Source organism: Nipponia nippon, unplaced genomic scaffold (genome assembly GCF_047370975.1).
Source record: "Nipponia nippon isolate SJK-2023a ecotype South Korea unplaced genomic scaffold, ASM4737097v1 scaffold_4, whole genome shotgun sequence".
Lineage (NCBI taxonomy): Eukaryota > Metazoa > Chordata > Aves > Pelecaniformes > Threskiornithidae > Nipponia > Nipponia nippon.
The window spans coordinates 56,766,784-56,792,850 of record NW_028262358.1 but is presented as its reverse complement, the minus strand read 5'-3'; the positions used below and the strand labels follow the sequence as shown (position 1 = coordinate 56,792,850).

At 41.0% G+C, this 26,067-nt stretch overlaps 1 protein-coding gene across 3 annotated transcripts in view; it reads left to right on the top strand.

Annotated features, from left to right (window-relative positions):
- The first annotated feature begins 215 nt into the window (after window positions 1–215).
- The window catches only part of RGS17 (regulator of G protein signaling 17), a 76,591-nt gene continuing 50,739 nt past the window's right edge, over window positions 216–26,067 (top strand). For 2 of the 3 annotated variants that reach the window (XM_087775216.1, XM_009460684.2), the window contains exon 1: window positions 216–369. The gene's annotated coding sequence lies outside the window, so the exon portion shown is untranslated. The remainder of the gene's footprint in view (window positions 370–26,067) is intronic. The other variant, XM_087775214.1, reaches the window with a different exon arrangement.

Here is a 26,067-nt window from a genome sequence, read left to right as displayed (position 1 = left end):
CGGCCGAACAACGCGCCGGTACCGGGCCGGGGCGGGCCGTGATTCACTCACCCGCCGCGGCCAAGCGGATAAACTCCCGCGGCCGCCGCCGGGCTCCGCCGCCGGTGGCAGAGCGCATGTGCGGAGGCTGCCTGCCTCCGCGCCGCTCCTCGCACCCTCCCTCCCTCCCTCTCCGCCGCCCTCCCTTCCCTCCCTCCCTCCCTCCCTGCCTGCCTGCTGCCTGCCTGCCTGCCTGCCGCCGTCTCCCTCTCCCTGCCGGCTGGGTGCTGAAGTTGGGCGGATGGCAGCAAACCCGCTCCGCTAGGGACGAGCCGCACCAGCCCTTCCCGGGATCGCCAGCGCCAACTGCACGCAGCCGGGCGGGGGTGGGTAAGGCGCTCCGCTTTTATTTAAGCCTGAACCGTGTTAAACGGCATCAAAATGTCTGCTTTATACAGATGCACAGAGTGGGGGGAAAAAAGAAAAAAACACCAGCCAGATGGGGGGAGGAAGAGGAAGAGGAGGGAGAGAGGCGAGAGGGAGGATGGATGGAGGGCGGTGGAGTGCAACAGAAAATGCGTTCAGCGGGGAGACCGGCTGTGTGTCACTGTGCGTGTGTGTGTGCGTGTGTAACAACGGGCGGCTGCGGCGCCGAGGCTGCAAGGTGGTGGTGGTGGGGTTCGTGTGTGCGGGGGGTGTGTGTGTGTCTGTGTGTGTGTGTCTGTGTGTCTCTCTCCCTGCCCGCGATGCACAAAGGGGTGGGGAGAGGTGCCGCCGGGCTCTGCCCGCGCCCTCCCCCGCCGCCCCCCCGGGCTGTGTCTGGGGTGCCGCGGCTCCGCCGGGCGATGCCGCGGGGCATCCGCCGCGCCGGGCGATGCTGCCCAGCCCGGGGAGGGGGAGGGACCGGGCCGCCCCCGGGGAAGCCGGGGCCGTGGGCTGGCGGTGTGGCAGCCGCCGGCTCGCGGGTGAGGCAGCGCTCCTGCCTTTCCTCTTGACCTTCCCCTCCCTGTAACGCGGCTCTGCTTGGCGGGGGGGAGGTGTTGTCATTATCATTATTATTGTTGTTGTTATCATTTTAATCCGAGGAGCCGGCGGAAGGTGAGGGTGAACAAACGAGTCGTTGCTCTAAGATCGAGAGTTGCTTTCCTCTCCCTCCCTCCCCCGGCCCCCTTTCTCGGCTGCCCCCACCGGGCCGGGCCGGGCCGGGGCCAGGGAGCCCCCGCTGCGCCGGCGAGGGGCGGTTGCGGTGGCGGGGGCCGCCCCCACCCGGGGCCGCGGGCACCGGCCGCGCCGCCCTCCGCGGCCCCCGGGCGGCACCCAGCCTCCCCCGCCCGCCCTACCCTGCGGCACCGCCATCCCTCTGCCCCGGCCTCCTCCCGCCCCTCCCCTGGAAATGTCGGCGGGATGCGGGCGGGGGCGGCCGGCGGGGCAGGGGCTGCTCCCGGTCCGGTCCCGGCCCCGCTGCCGAGGAGCGCGGGACAGCGCAGCGCAGCGCCGGCACGGCCCCGAGCAGCGCGGGGCTTCCCCGCGCCCAGGGAAACACCGGCTGCCGCCGCTCCCCGGTGCTGCGGGGGATGCTGTAATGCTGCCCAGCCGCCGAAGCCCGCGGCGTGCGGTTCTGCATCTCTCCTTGGGATGAAACCGCCCGCAATTAAGAAAGCTGAGGTTGCCCAGCTTGCTCAGCTGTCAACCCTATATTGCACAAGTCATAGCTGCCTCTTCTTGTTTGATTTAGAAGGAAACCTTACCCACACTGTCAGGCTTAGAACTGGCGAGGCTAAAATTTAGGACTTTCGGTATTTGGTTTCTTCATTTCCGTGTCTGGATTTTCACCAACGTGTGTCACAGGTTTGCAGCCAGATGCTTTTGCAAAATGGATGAAATCTCGAATACCCTGCTAGGTAAATATAAGTAAGTTACATATTGTCTGGCAATACTGTTCTGGGTAACAGGTGATAAATAGCTTTCTACAAATGTCATATTCATGCATTGCAAATGTGGGGAGTTCTGTAAAGGAAGTTAATTCTTTTTTCACATCAGTGGATGCTAGTGTCATCCCCCTTACGTAAATCACTACGGAATTTTCCTGTGGCACGAGCCATTTAGGCAAACAAATTATTTAACCTTTATAAAGAAACAGCGTTACACACTGTTATCACTGTTATCAAATATATATTTTTATCTGAGTTCATACTCAGAATAAGCAAAGTCCTAATAAAAGATACATGTGCCCCACCCCAATAAGTTTACAGCCCAAGACACGAAGGCTCCCTAAAATAGGTGAGCATTAGACATTTAAATGTGTTTCTCCATCAGGGCCTTAGATCCTTTTAAGTAGCCAAAATAAGAACATAATTTGATTAAAAGCATACGATCAAAAAAATCACTATAGTGAATTGAACATCTAGTCCCATATCCTGGCTCTGACTATAGTCATTAGCAGATGCTGAAGGGAGAAAAACGTAAGAAACAGGATTGGTATATAGCAATCTTTTCCTGGCATATCCTTTCAAGTTCCAGCAAACCGTAGTACAGGGATTTCTTAAACTGGGGTTTGCTCCCAGACCATCATATTTAATAAGCTCTTGAATTTCTCTGTTCTTTTTTTTAATCCGTTTATACCTTGGTCTCAACCACATTCTGTGGCAACGAGCGCCACAATGTAATTACAATTTGTGTGAAAAAGTACTTCCTTTTGTTTGCTATGAACCTGCTGCCTGATAATTTCATTCAGTGCTCCTTAGCTTTCGTATGTGACAAGGAGCACACGCTGTGTCTGTACAAGGTGCTAGGAGTGTCCTCTCACACCAGAGCAGGTACAGCGCTGGCAGTTCAAGTCCCTTCATTTTATCTATCACTGAGTTGAGAGGTCTGCCTAGAGGTGTAAAGCCATATCCAGCCCTCAGTCCTTATGTTGAAATCTACGGATAAGAGTAGTCATTCTTTTTCTTGATATCCAACACGGACACATGTGCACAGAGAATTGCCCTGAACCCGTGAACTCATTTCAAGGAGGCTACTGAAAAGCTGTTTGTTGAAAATTAACTCCCTGCACTATTGATCTGAATCAAAATCTGACTGACAGCTTGGTGAAGAATCCCCTATCCTAATCCAGTCTTCTACCTACCCTGAAAAGAAGATGAAATGTTTTATTCTTAAACTGCAATTCTTCATTTTTAAGAAGTATACTACATACAAAATGCAAGCTATATGTCAAGGGACATATTTCTATGAACTCTTGTACATTTGAATTAGCATCACTTCTAATTGTTCTGTGTAACGTTCATTATAAGGATGTGCATATTGAACAACATGCATAGTTTCAAAACTAAAGTTTAAATGTCCCATAAAATCTAACTGATTTGGAAGGACCTGTGACACAAGTTCTTCTCCCCAAGAGTACTACTGAATTTGAATCATGCTTGAGGAGCACTAGTATTGAGCAGACCAACATCGCAGAAAGCTTCCCTGATCTCACTGGTAGCCCCGCTTTGACTTCCTCACAAGAATAATAGAGGAATAAGAGACCAGAGAACCACAAAAGCACAGCCCAGACCCAAAGACCCAGAAGTTCTCACAGTTTGAAATCAGCAGCAGACACAACTTGGAGCAACAATCCACAGCAGAACATGGACAAGTGGAGAACAAGTAGAAACCCACGCAAATTGTGAAATCCTTCACAAAAAATAAAATACTGGGAACCTCAGATGCACCAGTCTTCATCTCCCAAAAGACTAAAAGAAGAAGAGACTGAGTGGTATCATTATGAAGACAGGATAGGAGGGTTGTCAGCCAGTCTCAGACTTAAGCCAGTCTCAAACTAAATGTGAGAATGATTTTCCACTTACAAGTGGCATATATGTGTATGTATATTTGTGGCAAACCATATATAGAGAGACTATATAAACTTTCCTTCACAGAAAATACATTAGCTTGAATAAATTGTACAACCCTAGTATCTTTTAAATAGCACTTTCTTACTTGTATGCTTCACACGTATGCCTTTAAGTATGAAATGTGGAGATTCTTATGAATACGTTAGAAGCGTACTAAGTGGCACAGTATTAGGTCTTACAGAGATGTTCACCACAGTTCCGTTAGCTCCCTCCTGATCATGTCTCCATGATGTCAGGTAGGGATTTATTTTGCACTTGTACCAAGGTCTTAGCTTCAGCTTTTTTAATGAAAAATATATCCTCACCACACTCATAGTGCTTATTCTGTGAATACAGAATGAGTTTTCTAAGAACATAAAATTCATGTGCTAATTGGCTTGAGTTAAAATTAGTTAAAAACTAAATTCTTCAAGAAATTTAGCATTTCTGTTGGCCTGTGCTTTGTTCTAAGTAGTCTTAATAATGAAATAATGCAATCAAACTTTCCATACTGTTGATTAATTAAAAGCTTGTGCATAGGGTATAAAAACAAATGAATAGATTAAGTTGTAACTAAGTTTATCTATTCATGGTTATAGCTAATGGCTCTAGCTATACAGGCTGTAAGTAGGCTTGTGTGAGTAGCTTTGCTGCTGACTCCGGGGGGGCTACTGCACCCTCCGAAGGAGCTCAGCCCTTCAGCTCGGCACCGCTGCATGTCTTGGCTACAGCGGGTCTGAGATAGGAAGCTGCATGCACATCTCACTCTGATCCTCTGGCACGTTAACCAGTTCAAAGATCACTTTTCTGCAAAGATTTTGTGTCTCGACCCCAAAAGTCAGGTGTCTGCACTCAGAAGGTTTCCCTTGGCACTGCTGCTGTCTCTAAGGAGCACAAGGAAGCAGCCATGCAGTGTGACGGTGGCAGGAGCCTGGGGGAACGCTTAAAGCACACAAACAGATGAACTCAGGGTCTGCACTGCTCCTCCTGCTGAATCTGGGCCTTGGCTAAATGTGGGTCCTTCAAACCAACGGAGGGGCTTGATTCCTTAGCATGCTTTGTCTGCTTTGCACTGCTCCAGTGATGCAAAATAGATACAAACTCAATTTAAATGATGGGTGTGCTTTGAATAATTTGTGCTGTTCTGGTATATTAATGAATGTGGGCTTAAATTAAAAAAAAAAAAAGAACAAAAGTAATGCAATCAGTTTAAGATTGATGCTATCATATCTTCATATAAGTTTTGAGTGATAGCTTTGTCTTTCTTTGTTTATAAAATATGAATGAAATGCTTCTTACTTTTCATACTATCAAAATTTTCATACATTATTTACTTTGTAAGCAAATGGCAGTAAGTTCTTAGAAATCAGTAAATTTATAGACACAATGTATGTGGGGAATTACAGGTAGAGAGCTGGAATAGAAATAAAAGGTTAAGAAAATCTTAAATCCTAAAGCCAAGCATTACATATTACTTAAAGACACTCAGACATCTTAAACACTACATCTGCACTGCATAATCTTTCTCCATGCAAAAATACTATATATCTAGCCTAGTTTCTTCAGTGAGAAAGGGAGTAAATTAGTGAGTGATGCATTAACACAGCCGATGCAGCTTCTGCTACCAAAGCAGCTTCATTTAAAGCAGCTTGGCTGCTCTGTCCAGTGATGCCAGCTCTGTGCTTGCTGAAATATGGGAGAGATCACAAGCTGGACCACTCTATATAGCCCTAACTCTATACATACAGACTAGGAGAGAGTACCAGAGTAATGCTGCCTTTAAAGGGAGACTGCCACTCTGTCACGGCTCCCTGCTGTAAAAATCAATCAATTATGTCACCTTGCTCTCTAATTTTAATTAAGTGCAAGTCCAAGCAAGACTTGGTCTTATTCTGTTTTAGGAAGGCTGAATATGGTTTGGGCTGTTTTGCTGTGTTGTGTTTTACCGTGCTGTGGTATGCTGTAACAATGTCTTCATTTATCAGCAACTCATGTCAGTCACAGTAAAATAATCCTATGAGATAAGGCAATTAAACCACAGGAATCATGGATGAAGGCTGTCATGGTATCCTTAGCACAGCACTTTTATGCCTACTGTAATTCAGACAGCTTTCAAACGAGAGAGCTCAAAACAGTGGGCACCCCAAGAGGCAGCGCGGTGTCCTAGGCACATCGCAGCCGCAAGAAGGTGCAGGAAGTCCTCACGTTTCTCACGGTGCCACTGGCTGGCTAGTATCACCATAGACACACTGGTCTCCTAAAAGCCTAAATTAGAGGGAAGTGTCTAGTAAATTTTTAATACTGTTGTTACTGTTTATCATTTATGTAATGAGAGCAGCCTTCTGAAGTAAGGAATTTCTTACCTGTCCACCTTATTATGACAGCACTGCAGGCAGCGCACACTCTCTGATATTCACATTGCAGCAGACCTTTGGGTGGTGTAGATGCTGCTTTCTCAATGATTTGCATCCTATGAAAATCAAGAACAGTGAGTAATAACTTCCTGTACAAGGGCTTCACAAGTAGCCCTGTTTTAATGAATGTAGGTGGGAAGTGTGGTCATAATTACTCTGTGTCCAAAAGGTACTTTTACTTCCAAGTCTTGTTATCTTCCGAAATTACAAAGTCCTAAAATATTAATCAGATACTTCATAGCTTTCAAGATGGGTTTGGGAAGAGAGGAGTGAGAGGTATAAATTATTTTTTGTCATTCAGATAGAATGGTTTAAAAATATATCCACAAATTATTTTGATGCTTAACTCTAAACTAGTTTGTTAGAATGCAGTTGTCATATAATGGTCTGATAATCTAACTGATACAGCTTGATATATCTGATAATCTGGTAACTGGAGTCTAATTCGTAGCATTTTTTCACTATTATAAGTATTATATGTGTCCAAATATTTTTATAAACACTTACTGACCCTCACAATGTAAAAAAAACAGATGATAATAATAATCAGAGTCTCAGCTATATGGTAAGCATCATGCTGACCAGAATAAACAAGGATGTTTTCCAATTCTATGTCTGATTATTTGATATGTAAAATCAAGTCACAGAGCTACCACAAAAAATTAAGTACTCCTGTGGCGAGGATCTTGAAAAGGATAGAGGGAATACCTCTACCCAGTGAATGCAGCAACTTCATAAATTATGAAGTTATGAAAGTGGCAGCTTTGAGCTGATGGCTCATGTAGGACTGGGCACTGATCAGTGATTCAGTATATAGTGATTCACTACACAGAAATCTGACTGTTCTTTGGGTTTGTCCTGAGCTCTCTCTGCAAAAGAACCATCCAGTATCAAGTATCTGTCTTAAAGCCTATGTCTGCACTGCAAATTGCAATGTAGGGTAGAGATATCTGACAGACGTTGGACACTCGAAAAATCTAGTTAAAGCAGCACTGAGCCTTGTGCAAGAAAATGACCTTATTTTACCTCTACTACCTGTATGTCACCTTGCATCCTGCAGTATAGACTACTCAGAAACTGAGAAATCCATTCCTGAAATTTTTCTATTTTTAAGCTAAATGACTCCTGAGGACATTTACGACGAAATGTGTTTCATACTCCTTCAACCATTGTCTTACCTCTTCTTAAACCTGCTTCAATTGATCAATAACCCTCTTCATCTAAGGACATCACAACTGTTGTTTCAATAGCAGTGAAAAATACCGAAGTAACACGGCTTTCACATGGCTGTCTAAGATTTTGGCTTTATACAGCCAAGGTAGCACAGCTCTCTTGGATGCAGGGTTGCACTGAGCACTTTGTTTCCTTGCCATGACTCTCAGTTCTTGTTAGAGTCCCAGGTTATGTCTCCGTAAAATAACAAAAGCCTGAGCTTGTGCACCAGAACTCGATCATCTACTCACTGAATCGTTAGAATGGTCCCAGAACTGGCTGGAAAGTTACCACAGTCCAGGAACCATTCCCAATAAAATGCTTGTATGAGGCTGTCCCGTTATCCAGAGCACGTAAAATTATATGAATGTAACTAAGTTGGCCATTTGGCTTCAGAGCCAGAGAACAAGCCCTGGAATTGCATAGCTTTCCAGTACAGACACATCACATCTCTTCAGGATATAGCCTCCAGCCTCTGAGTTTGGCTTGCATCCTTTCTTCTTAGGTGTATGGTATTAGATTCAACCAAAGTAAATCCATGTTTGCTGTGATTTACTTACCAGTGGATCCAGATCACCTTAAGTTAGTGATTTGTCCTTGTTAGCTTATATTGTTCCCTTGATATTCGCCTACTACAAACAATAGCATTAGCGATTTTTATGGTTCCTTCTGTTTCATTCACAACAGAGGGGAAGGTTGTCAAGTTGTATAAAAGAACATATTCCTGAAGGATCCAGTTAGAAACACACCTGCTTAATAATTATTACCCATTTTTAATTTCAGACCAAGATTTATCAGGTTTTAATACATTTAATGTTTATTGTGTTGATTTTTATCATGTTTATTCTACAATCGCAATGTTGTGTATCCTAACAGAAGTCAACATATTTATATTGACAATATAGCCATCAACTTTAGCCATCAAATTGGTAATCTTAAATAAAATATTAATATAACCATCTCATACCCATCTCAAATATATATAGTTTTAAAATTTGTATTTAGCGTAACTCATACTGAATGGCTTTAATTATATTGAGTTCATTCAAGTCCTGCATGTGTTTATTACTATTAATATTCTATCAAATCTGCGGGATGAGGTGGGTAAGATTTATGTTCAATATTCATTTCTTTCATACATAACGGGAGAGAGAATTGTTCAAGCATATTCAGCAAGAAAGTTTAAAGTTCAGGAAAAGGGAGTGGCTCATATCTGTGTGTGCATGGTATAATAGAAAAATTATATACCTTGTGTGACTTCTACTGAGCATTTTTCTTGGTCAGGCATATAATGGTGACAAATACTGTGACCTGGTTTCATACAATGTGTAAAAGCAGGTGACATTTCAGGAACTTTCAAGAAAATAGAGAATCCAGAAAGTTCAAAACAGCAAAAGAGGAGGGGACTATCCTTAATAATATTATTATCTTGAGAATCTAGACAATTTAGTAAGCACTGAGAACAAATACAGAACACATTATGAAAAGGCTGTTATTGTCTTTCCAGATTTCTCGGATTTAGACCCAGTAAGTGTTTTAAGATAATTGTCCCGTCATGGCATCTTTTCTACAAGCTCACTTTTCAAACAACCACATCACCTCTGCATGCGGGGACAACAGCACTGCTTTTTCACAGAAAAGAAATACAGATACATATCAATGAAGTGATTACAGGATCGCACAGTAAAATAGTGGCAGATGCAGAAATTAAATATAAGGGGCAAAAGTCAAAATTCTTGTTGATTTCAAGGGTCAAAATGTAACATTAAGAATCTTGTCTCCCACTCCATTTGACAGCTTCCCTTTTACCAGAGTAATGCTCTTATATAAAACATCAGAAAGAGCTTAAGATCCAGAAAATCTCCAGATCCAGAAGAATCTCCAGATCCAGAAGAATCTCCAGGACAAAAATGAGAATTTGCAGTTGAATCAGAAGTCAGTCTTTCTGATCAAATATTTTTAGACATTCTGAAGATGACCAGAACAAACCCCATCTAATATAATTACACTGTTCCCTTGAATATGTAACCTGAATATCAGTATGAAAAGTATTAGTTATGGCCACGTTAGAAAAAAAAATCCTCAGTAAGCAAAAGACTTCAAAAACACAAAGATGTTGGATGGTTGAGCAATGTAGGCCTACATTTAAAAAATCAGAAAGAGAAAATGGAACCATATAGCAGGTAGCATGATACCTTCTGCATATATCTCCCGACATTCAGCTCATCAGTTCTTTAAAACAATATAGGATGTTTGTGATCCATTAAACCACTACCTGTAGATCTGTCATCCTCATAAAATGAGGTAGCTGCAGTACAGTAAAGTCAGTCAAATAACACCTGTCCTAGCTTTATCAAATTAAGTAAAAAAAAAAATTCTATGCACATTTCTTTTGGCTTGATTGTTAGTTTTTATGATAAAAGATCCTGTAAGATCACAGTTATAATACACGCAAGAAAATGTTTTTACAGGTAATAACAGAGAGTGGACTAACTCATCAACTCATGCCTAATTCTAGTAATAAATGCAGCATACATTTTTCTAACCCCAGATTACTCTGAATTTTAACAACACTGCATTCTTGGGCTTGATCAGAGATTGGTCTAGGGGAGATGCTTTAATCAGTCTATATCAGCATATACTTTATATATGTTTATATGTATTTCTTTGTAATTTAGCCTAAGATACTTTGAATTAATTGCCTTCTGCTTACCACAGTGAAAGAACACATCCTTGGGCTGTGGCATAAGTTACCACCGATCAACTCCTCCAGTAAATTTGCCCTGAAGTATGCTGATGGCCCAAGTAAATGCAATGTAGTTTATTTCTTAATGAAAAGAAGTAAGTTACTGCATGTCCCTTTAAAGATGGGGGGAAGGGTCTCTGAATTCAAGTAAATATGGTATAAAAGAACTTTAATGTAAGAAGACTAAATTTGCCTGAAAGTGTAATTTATTGCAGGCCCAGCTGTAGATGGGATTCAGTTGATTTAAGGTTCACAGGGGTTTTAAGACTCCAAATAATTGAATTGCTATTAATGTGTAAGGCATTTTTCCATTAACTTGAATGGACTTCTATGGCAGAAACTATTCTTACATGCAATGCTAGCCATCAGTCGTATTTCAGACCTGTGATTGCAAGGCTCTATTTGGGCTCTGTTAAGTAGAAACTCTTCTGCTGGACAGTGAGATTATATGCAGCAAGGTGACTGAATGCCAGAGGCACCTTGACTTTGACTGCACCCTATGCTGTGAGGTACTAGCTGGAATCACTTAAAGACAGTATTCTATGTTTTAAAACCAAGTTGGGTACTATTCATACAGCAGACTTTCTTTTTTTTTTTCCTATGTTAAACCCCAAGCTATGTAGGTGAGAGACTGTTTTAAATTGTGCTACAGTCCTATCCTCTAAGGTACAGAGTGTATCCAGCAGAGTGCCAAGCAAATCAACTGCTATCGAACCAGGCTGGCAGCGTGTGTTCAGCAGCATTCTGGATTAGACTGCTTTTCATTAGTATGGCCAATTCCAGCAGGTGGCTTAGTAGTAGTTTTAGGAACACTGGAAAATAAGAACATAGGCTGGAGGGAACACCCTGGCTAATTGCATCCTAATCTCTGGCTGTTTCCAGCGACTAGTTCTTACCTTTCCTTCCTTTTCTGGATCAAGTTAATATTCAAAGCAGGAAGGTGGATTTTTTTACATCTATTCTTACTCAAAGGCTGTTCCAGAGCTCCTGTTGAAAACCTTTTAATCATTTCCAGCCACATTTATTCAAAGGCAGCTTATTCCCCATTTGTTCTTGTGCAACCATCCATATTAAATTGGTCTCCCTCCCTTCCATTTGTCCACCTGACACACTCATCTCCCTCTCCTTTAAATATTTGTCCCAGTAATGCTCTTTAGATCAAACAGATGTCAGAAGATGGAGGGAACCCTCAGAATGCAAAATCTTTGTATCTTGTGAAGAAAGGGGGCTCAAATGTCATGGCAGCAGCACTCCTTCCAATCACAGAACCCCTCCTCCAGCCCTCTCCCTTCATAACTTCATCTGTTCCCTGGAGTAGGAATGCAGTAGGCTGCGTGACTATTCCATGAGCATCCTCTCATTCCCATTTATGTAAAGGGGATACCTTACTAAAGCGTATTCAAGGTGCGGGTAACACCTAAAGAAATCTTAGAAGTGTGCTGCTTGAGTTTCAGTGCTGTGACGCAGTGTGATCCTTGCTGTGAATAGTGGCAGCAAAACACGTGAGATCCTGTGTGTAAGACTCACCTACATAAACCTTGGGGGGTGCCTAAAAGTGTCTTTTTTTTTTTCCTCTATCACCAAAATACATTTCCATGCTGATGTAGATACTAGAAAGCTTCAGTATCAGTATAATTTCTCTTCACAGACAAAATGGCTTTTTCAGGAAACTCTTCTGTAAGTTACTTGTAAGTGCTTCTCAATCTTGGTGTCTTGTAGGACTAGATAAATAAACAAAATATTAACATAGACACTTAGATATTACTCTAGAAGAGCAGGGTTCCAGCAATAACAACTGTGTGATGCAAATGCTTTGGTTCACCTACATGAGATTGCACACGACAAACAAAAATGTCATCGCCTTGATTTGTTGTGGCATGAGTCACCTTCAAAGAAAAGACAAATCACAAGAGAAAATTAAACATTTGTCAAGGAAATGAAGAATCTGGGCCACTAGGATGAATTGGCTGATGATCATTCTTAGAGTTGAGTTCTGTTATGAACTAAGTATTGTTGACCCACTTGCAGACTTGAACGGAAACAGATCATGCTGCTTTATGAGGGTTTCGCACTCACATCTAAAAAGTTGTCTTTACAACCAAGAAGAGGTTTGAACTGACAATAAGCATGCCATATCCTTTTTTCTGCTTGCTATCATCCTACCTGTTACTATGCACTGAGAAAAATACTCAGCCCTATCTCCAGACAGGGACCTCACTAGGAAACAAAATTTGCCTGTGCCTAAACTTACGGTGGCTAAACAATGACCAAACATCTGATGTGATCAGCACGCAGCTATGCCCCCCCCCCCCAAATGCAATTATAACATGACCTCAGTTTATTTTTTATATTTAAAAAAAATTACATTGTTCAAACAAACATAAAGCCATTCAGAAACCATCTAAATTTGGCTTCTAGACTGTTCAGATTTTGAATGCCTTGTCACTGCTTCTGAGTAATGTATAATGGAAATATAAAGGTCAGTGCTATTAGCACATTGGAAACATTTTCATCCATATGCAAGATGTTGCATGGGTGACATACCAGCGGGCAACATGTGTCACGAGTATTATCTACGCGTGTCAGAAAACAGTCCCCTGATCAGGAAAAGCAGCTACCCCAAGGCTGTAGGTATGCATACACCATTTGTTAAAGGCCAGTCTGGAGCTCAGACACCCCCAGCAAACATGTGGGGACAACACTGAGTTGGCCTGGATGTCCAAGTGATAAGCACTTATCTTTTGAATGTCTGGTGGATGGTTACTCCATCAGGCACTCCATATCGCACCCAGGCCCGAGTGCCTGAGTCTCCCTGGCCCTGCTGCTATCATGATGCCGCACACAGGCACAAGAAATCTTGTCATCTTGTTCACAAGACAGCGATGTGGATGTACCATGGGAACTTGCCATGCTTACAGCTGGTGGGGACATGTGGTTTTTGTCCCCTTGTAAGCAAAGCTTCTCAAAGGCAGACAGAAAGTTTCCACAGCACACGTTTATTCTTGCTAGGACTCTAAGCTAATCTGCAACTCCCCAAAATCAAAATTTCAGGTGTGGGTTTAGATGGAATATTGTTGGCAAGAATATCTAACCTTTGTCAGTCTTTCTCCAGAAGTTATTGGTCATAGCACAATTATAGCAATAAGGCTGTAAGTTAAGGTGAAGCCAGAGAAAGAAAATTCAAGAAGTTTTGAGACATTTAGATTGTCTTTGAGAAGTATCTATAACTGTTTCCAGAATATTAATGAGAATGGGATGGTTAGAAGTAGATATGCAGTGGTACAGAGGGTCAGTGGCCGGGGATGGTTTCTGACAGTAAGAGCAGACCTGTACTTTCTTAAGGTGCTTGGTACTACTGCATCCTAAAAGATGGAATAAAAAATATTCTCCACAAAAGTACCATAGTACTTGCCCACAGGTCTATCCCATTGAGGAAACATGTTAATCCAAATCAAAACTCCTTCCTACGTTTCCACACAATGGAATGATGAACATGAACACAGGCCTCCACCCTAGCAGAAAAATCCGCAAAATCTTACTTTATGACCAAACATGCAGGCGGTTCAATTTAATTCTGACTCGTTCTTTCCACAAAACTACAAAATTTTCCCTGCAGGAGGAAGTGCTTGAGTCAGCTCCACAGAGAACAGAAGTTTATCCTATTCACTAAGTGGGATGAATCTTCTATTGAGATGCTAAATATTGTTTCATTGCCTTCCATGCAGTCCTTCCATAAGATCTGAAGAACGTTTTATGCTACATTTGTATTCATTGTGAGCCTTTTGCCCCTGGCTCTCCAGCTGTTTCCCTGCTTATATCCTGAGGCAAGAACCGCTGAACTTGGGGAGCAGGAAGACTGAATTATTGACAGGGATGGTCTACAGAAAATTTTAGAGAGTGTATACACCTCAGAACTGACTATCCAGATCTTCCTGGAAAAGGAACAAATCTCAAGAGCAGACATAATAACCAGCACAGACTGAAAGAACACAGAGATGTTAAAAGGACCTTTAAAGTGTGAAAGGGCAAGAAACAGGCATAACAGACATCGAGATTGTAATGGTAGATAGCAGTGAAGGGTACTGAAGTGAGAATATGAGTCTGGATGCTAGTTAGTGAGAAAAAAAAAAAAAGGAAATTAGTGAAGAAAAGGTGAATTAAATGGCTACAGTGATACAATCTTGGCAGTATGGAACAGGAGAGTAGGACGCTGAAAAGTAAAGGACAGGGGGCAGAGGGAGGCTTTTTGCTATGGAGATGAGAAGGAGAGAGGGATTTCAGAGCTCAGAAAAATGAACAACAGTATTTTGCAGCAGATGAGATGATAAATGAAGGAGAGAGGAGTCAATGGTGACTGGTTTAAAAGGTTGGGAACAAAGTGATTTGAAAGATTGTGGTAAAGAACAGAGAGAAAAATTTGGAGAGGAGATAAAGACATTTTCTCTCTATCCAATGAATTTAAAGTGCCAGTTCAACATCAAGGAGAAGAAAGCCATTCACCAGTGGGTGAGAGGCTGAAAAGAGCAAGATCTCACCAACAGTAAACTGACTACATGGGTGCCAGCGTAGACTTAAGGCAGTAGGGGAACATGTAGGAAAAAGAGATCCAGCATTAAAGAGGTAGAAAAAGAAGCAGAAGATGCTGAAGAATTTTATAGTCAGGACTGAGGGGAATGGAAGAAATGTGCTATAGTCACTTTTTAAAATAAAAGCTGATTTCTAATAGCTTTTGATTATTAGAAGATGTTTGTAGCATCTGAGGAATTCAGTCTTTATAAGGAGATGTTTGTTCAGCCTGAATATTAAGAAAGATATTAAGAAAGATCAAGTCCTGCTTTAAAAAAAAAAAAGTGTTAAAAATTAAAATAATTCCTTTATGTGCAATAAATAATGACATATGGACAACACCAGGAGAACACCAGAAAGAAAAAAAAAAAAAAAACACAAAAAACAGGTTCAGTTTTCCTTTGCTATCCACAACGAGAATTTCCTCCTGAGGCACTCAAAGCTATGTGCCATTCAACTAAATTTCCTTGATCTGGAGATAACAGGAGATCAGAACTAACAATTAGATAACACTTCTATTCCCTCTCCTCCTTTCTGATCCTACCCCACACTCAAAATAAGTAAGACACCTCTGGCTAAGTAAGAGCAGATAACCTTCTTGAATAGAAAGGAGACCAGCTTTTCCAAAGCTGTGCTTTCTTTGGATCTGGAGATCTGCACATGAAGAGAAAGAAGGCAGACAACTTTTGATAGCAATAAAACCTCATGCCATTCCTAGATTTGCTTTACATGGCAAATCTACTGGAGGCCTTTCTTATTCACAGCATGCTTTTTATTACAGAACTAAGGTACTAAGGAAAAAGGTACTATTGAGCAAACTGCAAGTCTCCCAAAGATTTTGTTGCTATTACAGATAATTCAAAATTTCATTGTATCCTGATCAATACCCTTAACATTTAAAAACTGATTTTGTTTCATTGTTTTTAAAAAAGCCATTTTCCACCATCCAAAATTTCCCTAATATTATTTTTCATCAATTCTGTTTATGGGAGATGAATAAATATTACAGTAGCATAGTTATTGGCAACACTGGTGTCCTGAGTACCAACCCTCTGGTAAAAAGAATATACTTTCTGGGATCAAATCTAAGATCTCAATATTTTTAGGAATAGAGGCATTACTCATCGTCTTTCTTTTTGAGGTAAATAGTTTTTAGAGAGAAAAGAAACAAAAAAATGTAATTAAAATATTTCACTTAATTTAAACATTACCTACAGCTCCATTTTACATGCAGCCTTCCAGGATGAGGTATTTGTGCATAGGTTGAACTGGTCTACCATAGATATAGGCAAGGAAGAGTTTATCTTATTTACTCAAGCTGGAATGATAGTAGCTGCTGTATGCATCATGGCCCCAATCTGCTACAGAGATTGGCATCCAGACTAGGACTTAGTTGGCTTTCAGTCCTCAGTATCTAGGAACCCACAATATCTCATTTCCCTTACACCCTTAGGTACCCAAATTTCCCCAGTTAAGTGCCTTGAGTGCCTATTACTCATGCTTGGTACTGCCTCCAGCTAAGTCACAACCAGCTCTCATCAGGACATGTTTTCTGCCTGAGATCCCAGAGGAGATCAGTCCAGGAGACATGCTGAGAGCGTGCTTCTTATTTCCTAAAAGAGCTGAGCTCGTAACAGAACACAAGACACAAACGAACTGTCAGTCCAAAACACTGCCAGAGAAGGAGACTAGTCAGAAGTAAGTTTTGTGGTTGTTTCGTCCCTCCTGCCCTCACCAAAACTGTTGCCATTTTCTCAATTTTTCTTTCATAAAATAAAGCAGGAGGGACAGCTCTGGCCAGGATGTGAGACACCTGGGTTCATCCCATGTGAACATGAGGGAGTTCAGACCTTCCCTTCCCCATCACAAGAAGCCTACCATAATCACCTGTTTTGTGTCCTGAAGATATTCAAAGGGAGAAATGGTCTCCACCATTCCCATTGACACTATGCTGCTTTGCCAAAAAACCTACCCAAACCCCCATCAAACAATTAAAGAGTAATTAGCCAGAGAGGCAGCAAAGTACCCACCATTACAATGTTCACCTGGGAGCAGGAACACCTTGATTTACTGCCCTGTTCTAAGCACTGAAGAGTGTCGGAGCCACATTATTTAATCCTTGCAATACTGAATAAAAGCAAGAAAGCACATCCACCGTTTCCTTTTTCAAAGCATATCCTAGTCCTTAATGTGTTTTTAAAAGGGATGACTCAGGGTCCTAAATCTAGGAGAGGGCCATGACTGCAAATCTCAGTCATTCTGCAGTTCAGACTGGGTTTCTCAATCCCTGGAAGGAACAGGGTAAAGCACTCTCTTGGTCACCAGTCCTCCACTCCTGGTTGTGCAGCAGCTTAAGCCAGTCAAAGCCACAACTGCTGCTCCTCTCTCCCTGCTACGTGTAAGTGACCACAGTGAATCAGTTCAGAGAGTTAGTCCATCTGACAACTAATCATTTGTTTCTACATAGTTTTCTGCCACAACACCGACTTGATTTGGGTTACCACATGGTAGAAACACATCACCAAAAGCAGGAGTTGAAGGACCAATGTCTTGGTCTTAAGTTGACCAAAACTGCCAAGAAGCCTCATACTTGGGGTGCTGCCTTTGGGAATTCATTCTGAGGTGTCTCATCCTGTTAAGGTATTGGAGATGCCCAGGTACTTTACACAAGGCTGTTCCCTTCTAGGAGGAAAAAAAAAAACAACTCTAAAGGCAAATGGCTCATTGCCTCTTTGCAGCCAGAGTTGTCTGGTCTGGTACCTGCGAGCCAGCTGAGTGGGGCTGACTCTGGGCAACCCAGAGCTCCCTGCAATGCACTAGAAGCAGAAGGAGCATCTGGCTGGCTTTCTCATTTCCTCATCTTGGTAATAGTGCCCATGTGAACGGTGTGATTTTTTCTTCTGGTGTTCTAGTTTTATTGGGCTCCAGTTTTAACTTTTGGGGTTATACTTGTGTTTAATATTTTTTATTATCTTACAAAAATACGATCATATGCAATAGGACTAACATATAACTGAATCCAAAGCTAAAAAAGGTGGTTCAACTTATAAACTGTTGTTCAAACAAATGGAAAATTGTAATTAGGGAGCACATGAAAACTGACGTAGTCTGGGTGCATACCTGGGACAAAGACTAAGCCTACAGTAAAGGTTGCATGGAGCAAATAGCCTGACAAGTTCTCTTCAAAGACCTGTAATTATTATTAAGTGGATGTTCAACCTGACTGGACATCCTAAAAGGTATTTATCCTCGCATAGAAGTTCTGCAGCTATGTCATTATCCTAAACCCATAACTAGCAAAATCATTTCTCCTCTACCCCATAGTTTCTCTCTCTTTTCTTTTTTCTATTTATACTATATTCAAGACTCCTGAAACTTCACCTGGGTGAAGGTATTCACCAAACGTGGACAGAGCATGCACTGAAGGCAGACCTTTTCTAAGCATTTCTTCTGATACAGCATTTGATCTGGACACAGATGAGCTCTTCTGGGAGTTGTGTCAGACAATTTTGAAATTGTTGCTTTCTGAAAAGAGATCATTTGGTTTTAATCTTTCAAATGCCATGGGGACATCAAACAAGACTGTAAGGAAATTACTTCCTAGGGTCAGGACCCATGCTGATGGAGGTAGAATGTGGATGGATTTAGGAAACTCCACTTAATGTTTCTGAATTATCTGTCAGTCCCTGCTCCAGAGACTCATGGAAGAGGCAAGTGGCTGTGTGTTCCCCCAGTCCATGAAATTATTAGTATGAGAGGAGTCATATATGGGAGATGAAAGCTGTTGTTTAAAAGTAATTGTAGGACTGAAACAAATCATGTACACCACCTTTGGTATTTCCAGACAGGGATCCCTTAATGCAGACAGGTCCACTATCGTGGCCCCGCACAGTAGCTTAGAGAAATGCAAACAGCAAATTTTTACAAGTTAAAGTTTTTCTCTGGTTATCTACATTTCTTATGTGCCTCTCCTTATCATCTGGTCCAAGTGCCTCAGAATCTTAAAAAACTATGTCTCAAGTCCAAGCTCGACTTTTTGGTTATCTAGTCAAAAAGAAAAGACTCCTTTCTGCTCATCCAACAGTCAATCACTTGTTCTTCCACCTGGATTTAGAAAGCAAGGTTTAAGTTCACAATGAGCCGAAAAGGGACTTACACCTGCATCTCTTGCATTCCCTAGCTTTGTATCTGCTAACAGTTGCATCCCCTTTGATGCAACCTATGCACAATTGAGAAGTCTGGAGTCACTCAATTCAAAACTGGAAAGATTTTAAAATTATAGATTTATTTCATGAAATGGAAAAATTATTTTGTACATGAGTAACTGAAATACATCATTTCACAACCTGTAGTCTCCAACTCCTATTGAAAGAAGTAACTTACTAAAAGATGATAAGCAACAAATTAGTCAGGCTTCTTAAATTTTAGGATAGCCCTCAGCTACTGGATCTTTCCTCTCCAGTTTGTTGATTGTCTCTGATCAGTTGGGTATGGTGCCTGACTTGGGCACAAGTGGAACTTCCTTTATTAACTATTTATTAAAGTTGTGGTGAATGGCCGTTGTAGAAAGTTTAAAGCTTATGTACTTTAGTGGAATCTGAACACATACTCTTAAAATGCCTCTGGCTCATCTACTGACACACTGCCAGATGTGAATCATAGCAGGATTGCCTGCTGCCTTCTATGTAGAGTTGGGCACACTGAGAAAGTGTCCTCATCTCCATCATCAGATTTTCTAATTAGTTAATGTAAACATTAACACTGCACTGCTGTTTTTTCCTGAAAGGAATGTCTTGCTTATACGCTGTCGGATTTTAGGATATGAGAGAGCAGTGAAGGTGAATGACAGACAAATCAAATAAAGAATCAGTGTGGTCTGTTAGAGGAATACAATGGCTTACTGTAAGGGAACACTGTTAAAACCGAAGTGCAATAAGAGAGAGGGTTTTATGCTAAATTAAACTTTAATTATCAGGATTGCACATGGAGCACAGAACTAATTTCTTCAGTTAAAAAGCATGCAGGTATCTTTCTGTGAGACTAACTGACCAACTTTTTGAAGCCTCCCATGAAAGTGATACAAATGCACGGGAACAGGAATAAATTAATAAATGGGGAAGCAACATTTCTACCCATTGCTGCAATAACTTAGATGGAAAAGGACACACCATTAAAAGAGAAAAGGTGATAAAAGCATATCACTAGACCACTAAGTTTGCCTTGTACTTTGCTGTAAAAGCTAGGGATCATCAGGCTGAGTGTTCTGAAAGCTTCTCCATTCAGCAGGACTCAAAAAAACAATTCCTACATTTTGTTATGAGTCAAGCCAGCAAGATGTTTTTAATGGGCTTTCAGGCTTGATTTTGGAAATATCATAGTGTCACTTATGGTAAAACTAGAACAAATAATAGCATCTGTCTTGAATATAGCCGTCTCAGCCCCATTACACCATAGCAATGCCATTAGAAGCAAACCGGTTTTCCTGTCCTGTCTGTCTATTAAGTTATCTTCCAAAGTGATAGCATTTTTACTAGGAAAATTTGCCAAGCATGTCTAAGGAATGATTAACTGTTTATATATTACTTCAATTTCTCCATCTATTGCAGTTTCTGATTTCCTTTGGTTTATGTTTTCAGTATCGCATCAAAAAAGTAATTTATTGCCCCCATTTGATAAAAATAGCCTCTGTATCTGAAGGAGGTGCATGTTTAGTTTGCATCTAGGTTAGTATAATGGTAGTTGGAAGATTATGGATTAGTTACTCCAAATTTAGAGAAATTCAGCTTTTCAAGAAGCTATGATATGTGAGGTTGGTTGCTGGATTTGGGTTTGGGGTTTTGGTGGTTTTTTTTCAAAACATTGTTCCACTACCTTTCCCAAAGCAAGCATACCAAAGTAACCCATGTAAACTGCAAGTATGCTGACAAGGTGATTAATGTCATCTGTCACTAAAGAAAATGTTCAAGTGAGCAACAGTGTACACCATTTAGCATGGGATGGAAAACTTTGAATGTCTTTCATATCATTTTGGTGACAGAATCTGACTTGGTGCTGAAGACCAAAGTATTGTCTTGACTGCAGTTTAGCCTCCATAAACTCAGCTGGGCTAATGGACTTTCAGAGCTAGGCTACTAGAAAGGCATAGCTACAGCAGGAAACCAGACTGAGATTATTCCTGAAATCTGAGGTCAGTCTGTTAAAACTACATGGCTTCTGAACCTCACTGACTCAAATCGCAGTTTCTTGACATGATAGAGCATAAACCATCTTTCTTTTTGCCAAGTGGCTGCGAACTGCCACTAGAGCCCTACAGTAGATATCTCTGCAGCTGAAGCATAAGCACTCACTGAATAACAATGAAGCAGGGTAGGGGAGGATGGAGCACAGAGAAAAGGAGCAGAAAAAGCTGAGACAGCTGACAGAACTGCTTTTGTAAAGGAAAACAAGGTGAGCACCTGCAAACTCCTGCATCATGGCATATGTTACCCTCTTGAGCAAGGAGTAGAGAGTAAACTGTCCTCTGCATTTGCCCAGGAGTAATCCTGACTCATTTAGGAAACACAGTGTATCTAAGCTATTGCTTGGCTTTTGATAGAAATAGTCACTTTGCTTGTTCTGTAGCAATTTGACATCTCAGTTCTCAGTATCAAGCTTCTTGACTATCAAGCAAATAAGGCACAAATCTGAGTCCTATACCATTCCCTCCTCCATAGGAGTAAAAAACACAAGGGCTATCCAGTCTGTGTTAAGAACTTTGTCCCTTATCACTCCCATCATAAAAAGAAAAGAAAAGAGGAAAAAAACAAAGAAAAAAAATTAGCCCTTTAACTGTATCTAACATGAAATGTATACAATTCTAACTGGGGACATCTGGGGGATTCAAGAAAACTTTGTGCTTTCAATCATCACTGGGTGGTTTCCTGTGTAACTCTGCATAAGGGTTTGGTGGGATTTTTTGCACTGGCTTTTATTTTTATATGACCAGTTATAGGAAACCAAAACTCATCTTCCTTTCAGGCTTATTTGGGAACCTTATTCATATCTCAGGTGCTTGGAGGCTGATGGAAATTTTATGCAAGTGCATAAAGCTGCTTTCTTACCAAACAAACTGTGGCTTTACAATAGCTAAGATGGAGTTAAACCAGAAATACATCTAGGCAGCTTTACTGGGTGACTGGTTAAAATGATTACTCTTTGATGTACACTACAGCTGCTCTTTAAATTCTGCGTCTTCTCCAACAGCTCATGTAAAGCTTACTGCTCACTATTCAGTTTCTCATTTTAAAATACTGGTTTATATATCTTTTCCAGTATAAGAGTAAAGGGATGGTAAATGGTGACTAATAATTCCTAGATGTATTTATGATTCAACACCCCTAGAAAGCAGCTATGCAAATAATAGATATCTGTCTTGTGAAAGAAGTACCAGGGAAATTTCTTAATCTTTGAAGCAGAACTTTGCAGGCAGAAGTCACTGTGTATCACTCAGTTTTGCATCTGTGACCCATTCAGTTGTCCATACATGAAACCTTCCAGACAGTTCATGTGCTGAGGTGCAATCAGGACTAAATGTCTTACTGTAATATTCAGTAAACCTGACTGTGGTCACTCCATCTCTGTAGGCACGGGCAGGAGTAATTATATGACAACTTATTGTTCTCACATATAAGATTTCTTTTTGCACAGGTTTACCTTAAACCTCAGATATTATAGTTGTTATAATATAATATCAGATATTATAATATTATAATTCTCTGCATACTCTTTGACTATTTGACACCACTTGACTGAGTGAAGCTCTAGCTTTTCTTCCCCATTATGCCCAGAGGATCCCATTTCTTCAGTTTAATCATTTACTTGTCTACTGGTATACTCAAAAGGGGATTCGCTGATTAGGAGAGGTAGCCTAGATGGCTGTAACAGAAGAGATTAAATTGTCAAATTTTCTAAATATTCTTTTTTTCTTCTCATTGTCAGACACTTAGAATAACCAAGTTGCTTCTAGCTACTAGGTATTTGCTTTAGAGAAAGGAGTACAACCCAGTGCCTTTGTATGTACTATTTGCCATCCAAGTATAATTGTTTTATTAAGTGGAAAAGCTTTGGCAACCTAAAAAGCTTTTGTTAGTATTTATTTTAAGTTAAATACATAACTTGCTATGAGGCGACACTGTTTTCTGCTGTAAAATAACCAGGTATACCCTACTGAATCAGTAGCAATCAGTTAATTAGAACCAAATTTAAGGTATTTGTTCACATCACAAAAAGCAAGCAAACATGGTTTGGGTACAAGAAGAACTCTCAATGTATTCTCTAAATATTGGTTTGTTTTTTCCCAACCAACTATTTACAAATTCTATAACTTGAGCTCTGATTTCTTCTCTGAATTGTTTTCCCATTTTTAGTCATACCACAGCAGTTCTCCCTATTCATGTGGAAGCAGTCAGGGTTTTTTCAGCACAACTGCTTGAAAACAAGATAAATTGGATTCCAGAGGAGAACACAACTTTTAAATCTAGAAAATTAGTGGTTTATAGGCAAGTGGGAAATTGATATTATCATAAAAGGATTTTATTCTACTTTTAACTTGCTGAGGTCTCTAGGAATGAGTTGACACAGAGTCCTGAACAGTTCCAGACTAGAGGCAGAGACAGAAAGATTTGTCCTGTCCCATGAGCATCTCTAACATTTTCAAAAATGTTCCTGCCCTGAATAGTGGAAAAAAAAAGTCTCTCAAACATAATAACCCTTCCTAAATAGAAAATGTGGAGATTTGGATGGATTAATTAAAACATTGGGGTTTTGGAATTCCTTTATTTCAATTCCCAATATCAAGTGATTAATTTCAAACCAAAGGTTTCTTTAAATGAAAAACTGGCCTCCATTAATACAAAACAAACCAAAACAACATAAAACAAAACAAAACCACTTCAGTGAGATACTTTGGCAACTTCCAAACTTTCTTTAAAAGAATTTTTTTTTTTAAGAGGACATCTGTCAAAAACAATTGCTTCAGCAGTCAGTTTTGGTTTTGACAAACATAGACTTTTCTAATTAAAGTTTAATTGAAAAATTCCTGACCAGGCCTATTCTAGATTGACATGGGAACTGGCTAGCAGTTGGACACTGTGCAAAAGAAATATGATATTTGCACAGTCGAACGAAGAAAAGCAAGCTGTGGAGTGAGGGCATAAAATTAAGGTGATGTTATATAAGGCAGCTTCTTTCCCAGAAAAATCTCATAGTGCACAGAAAGCGTTACTGATTTTGTTTGCTGTGACAGCAAGGGGAACTAGTGTGGCCAAATTGGGACTACTTCATGCCCTGGCTGTGGAAAGCACCTGCACTTATTAATATGTCCTCTGCAGGACACAGCAGTAGTACACCAACATGCACAGTGCCAGTGGTTAAAAAGTTGAAATTTCACAGGAAATGGGAGTCATCGATATCTCATTTTGATGAAAAAAAAGCTTAAAATCTAGATTTCCCTATACTCCATGGAACAGCCTTTGTGACGGTGATGCCCACTAAACAGCTTATGTTCTACTAATTGCAGGGCTACAGAAAACTATGTACAGGCACACAGTTGCAGAGCTTCATGTTCCTGTTGAAATACCTTAACAGAATAATTACTTTGCCAATTACAAAGTAGCCCTGCTTATAAAGTATCTCCACATTTTTCAGTTAAATTTTCAAGAAAAAAAAATGGGGGTGTTTTTTGCTGCTGCTGCACCTCCCACCACCTTTTTTAGTGCTGCTACTACCACAACTGCCTCACTAGCAGAGGAGGTGGTAAAGTGCACTGAGACAGCAGTGGTACTTGCAGCAGGAGCTGTACCCGTGGAGGTGGAAAAAGTGCAATGATAAGAGCAGTATCAAAGGAGTCGGGTACATGTAGGATGACTGGGAATTTCTGCACTCCTAGGGAGAGGAAATGAGATGCTGGAGAGATTTCAAAAGCTTTTTATTCCTCCAAATCAAATCCTCCTTTTTTTCGGCTAGAGCACATCAGGACAATAGTGATTACAGCTCCCCTGCGCAATTCCAGCTTTCTAGCCACAGCCATTTTGGGGGCAGATATAATTAATAGTTTCCTCATGCACTTGAGAATGCAGTGGGATACTCTCCAAGTCTCATCTTCAGCAGACACCTTTGTTCCCCAGGGGCAATTTATTCACTGCTACAAATCACTGACTTTGAACATCCTAATCGATATGTTTCAAGAGAGTTTGAATAAATTATGTTTGGAAGCTGTGGTGAATAATTCTTCATTTAGAAGAAGACAAACTCTTCTTGAGAGAGAATGCACCATGTATAATTCTGGAGCAGAACTGACAAAATAGACAGAGACCCCCTAGATACCTAATTCACTAAAGCAGCCAGTCTTCAGTGGGAATTTTAGGGAACGATAAAACAAAAAGATAGAAGATACTCAGGTTTTTAGTGTAGTGGCAGAAGTTCTTCTTTCAACTGTAACAATAAAAATAGTCTCCTTTGCATAGGCCTCACTGACATTAAAGCCCTAAATGTACCAAGAGGACAACAGATCACTGTCTCAGCCTCAACAGGTAAATGAGCACACTGGGTGTTACTACCCTCCTTTCCTGACGACTTGAGGACAGAAAGAGGACATGAATGTCACTGTTACAGGAATCCCTTCTAACGCCCATAAATTGATTAAAATTCTTTACTTCATCTTCTGTGTACATGTGCCGGTAGGAATGGGGAGGGGAAGGGAAAGGAAGAACACGGGGAGTGTAGTGGCTATAAATTACTTGACCCAGCTCCAGCTTGATTTACTTCAGCCTACCAAAAGGCTGACTGAAACAGAGACTGCGGTCTTGAACTGCTGAATGAGAAGTAGGTAGGCACAGAGAAGGAGTCTCTAGAAGTGCCAGAGCGGCTGGCATTCCTGATTTGTGCAAGAAAACCCAGGCTTACCAACACCTCTGCAAAGGAAGAACACCTGCAACAGAGTCAATGGAGTAGTCGCATTTACCACTAAACAGGGAGATCAGAATTTGGCCTTTTGTCACTAAAGTGGCAATTCATGGATACAAATAATAGGTTCAATATAGGCAATTAAAATAATAAGTGATGTGAGTAGGAAAGGACCCACTCCAGCAAAATTGTTCTTCTGGATTAATTTGAATTTGAAAAGACCACAGAGCTGATAGAAGTGCCAATGGAGTTTTTCAGCCCCTCTTCTGGCTCTAAAACAGAAATGAACTTGGGCAAAAATGAGAATATCAATCCAATGGAAATCTGTCTTATT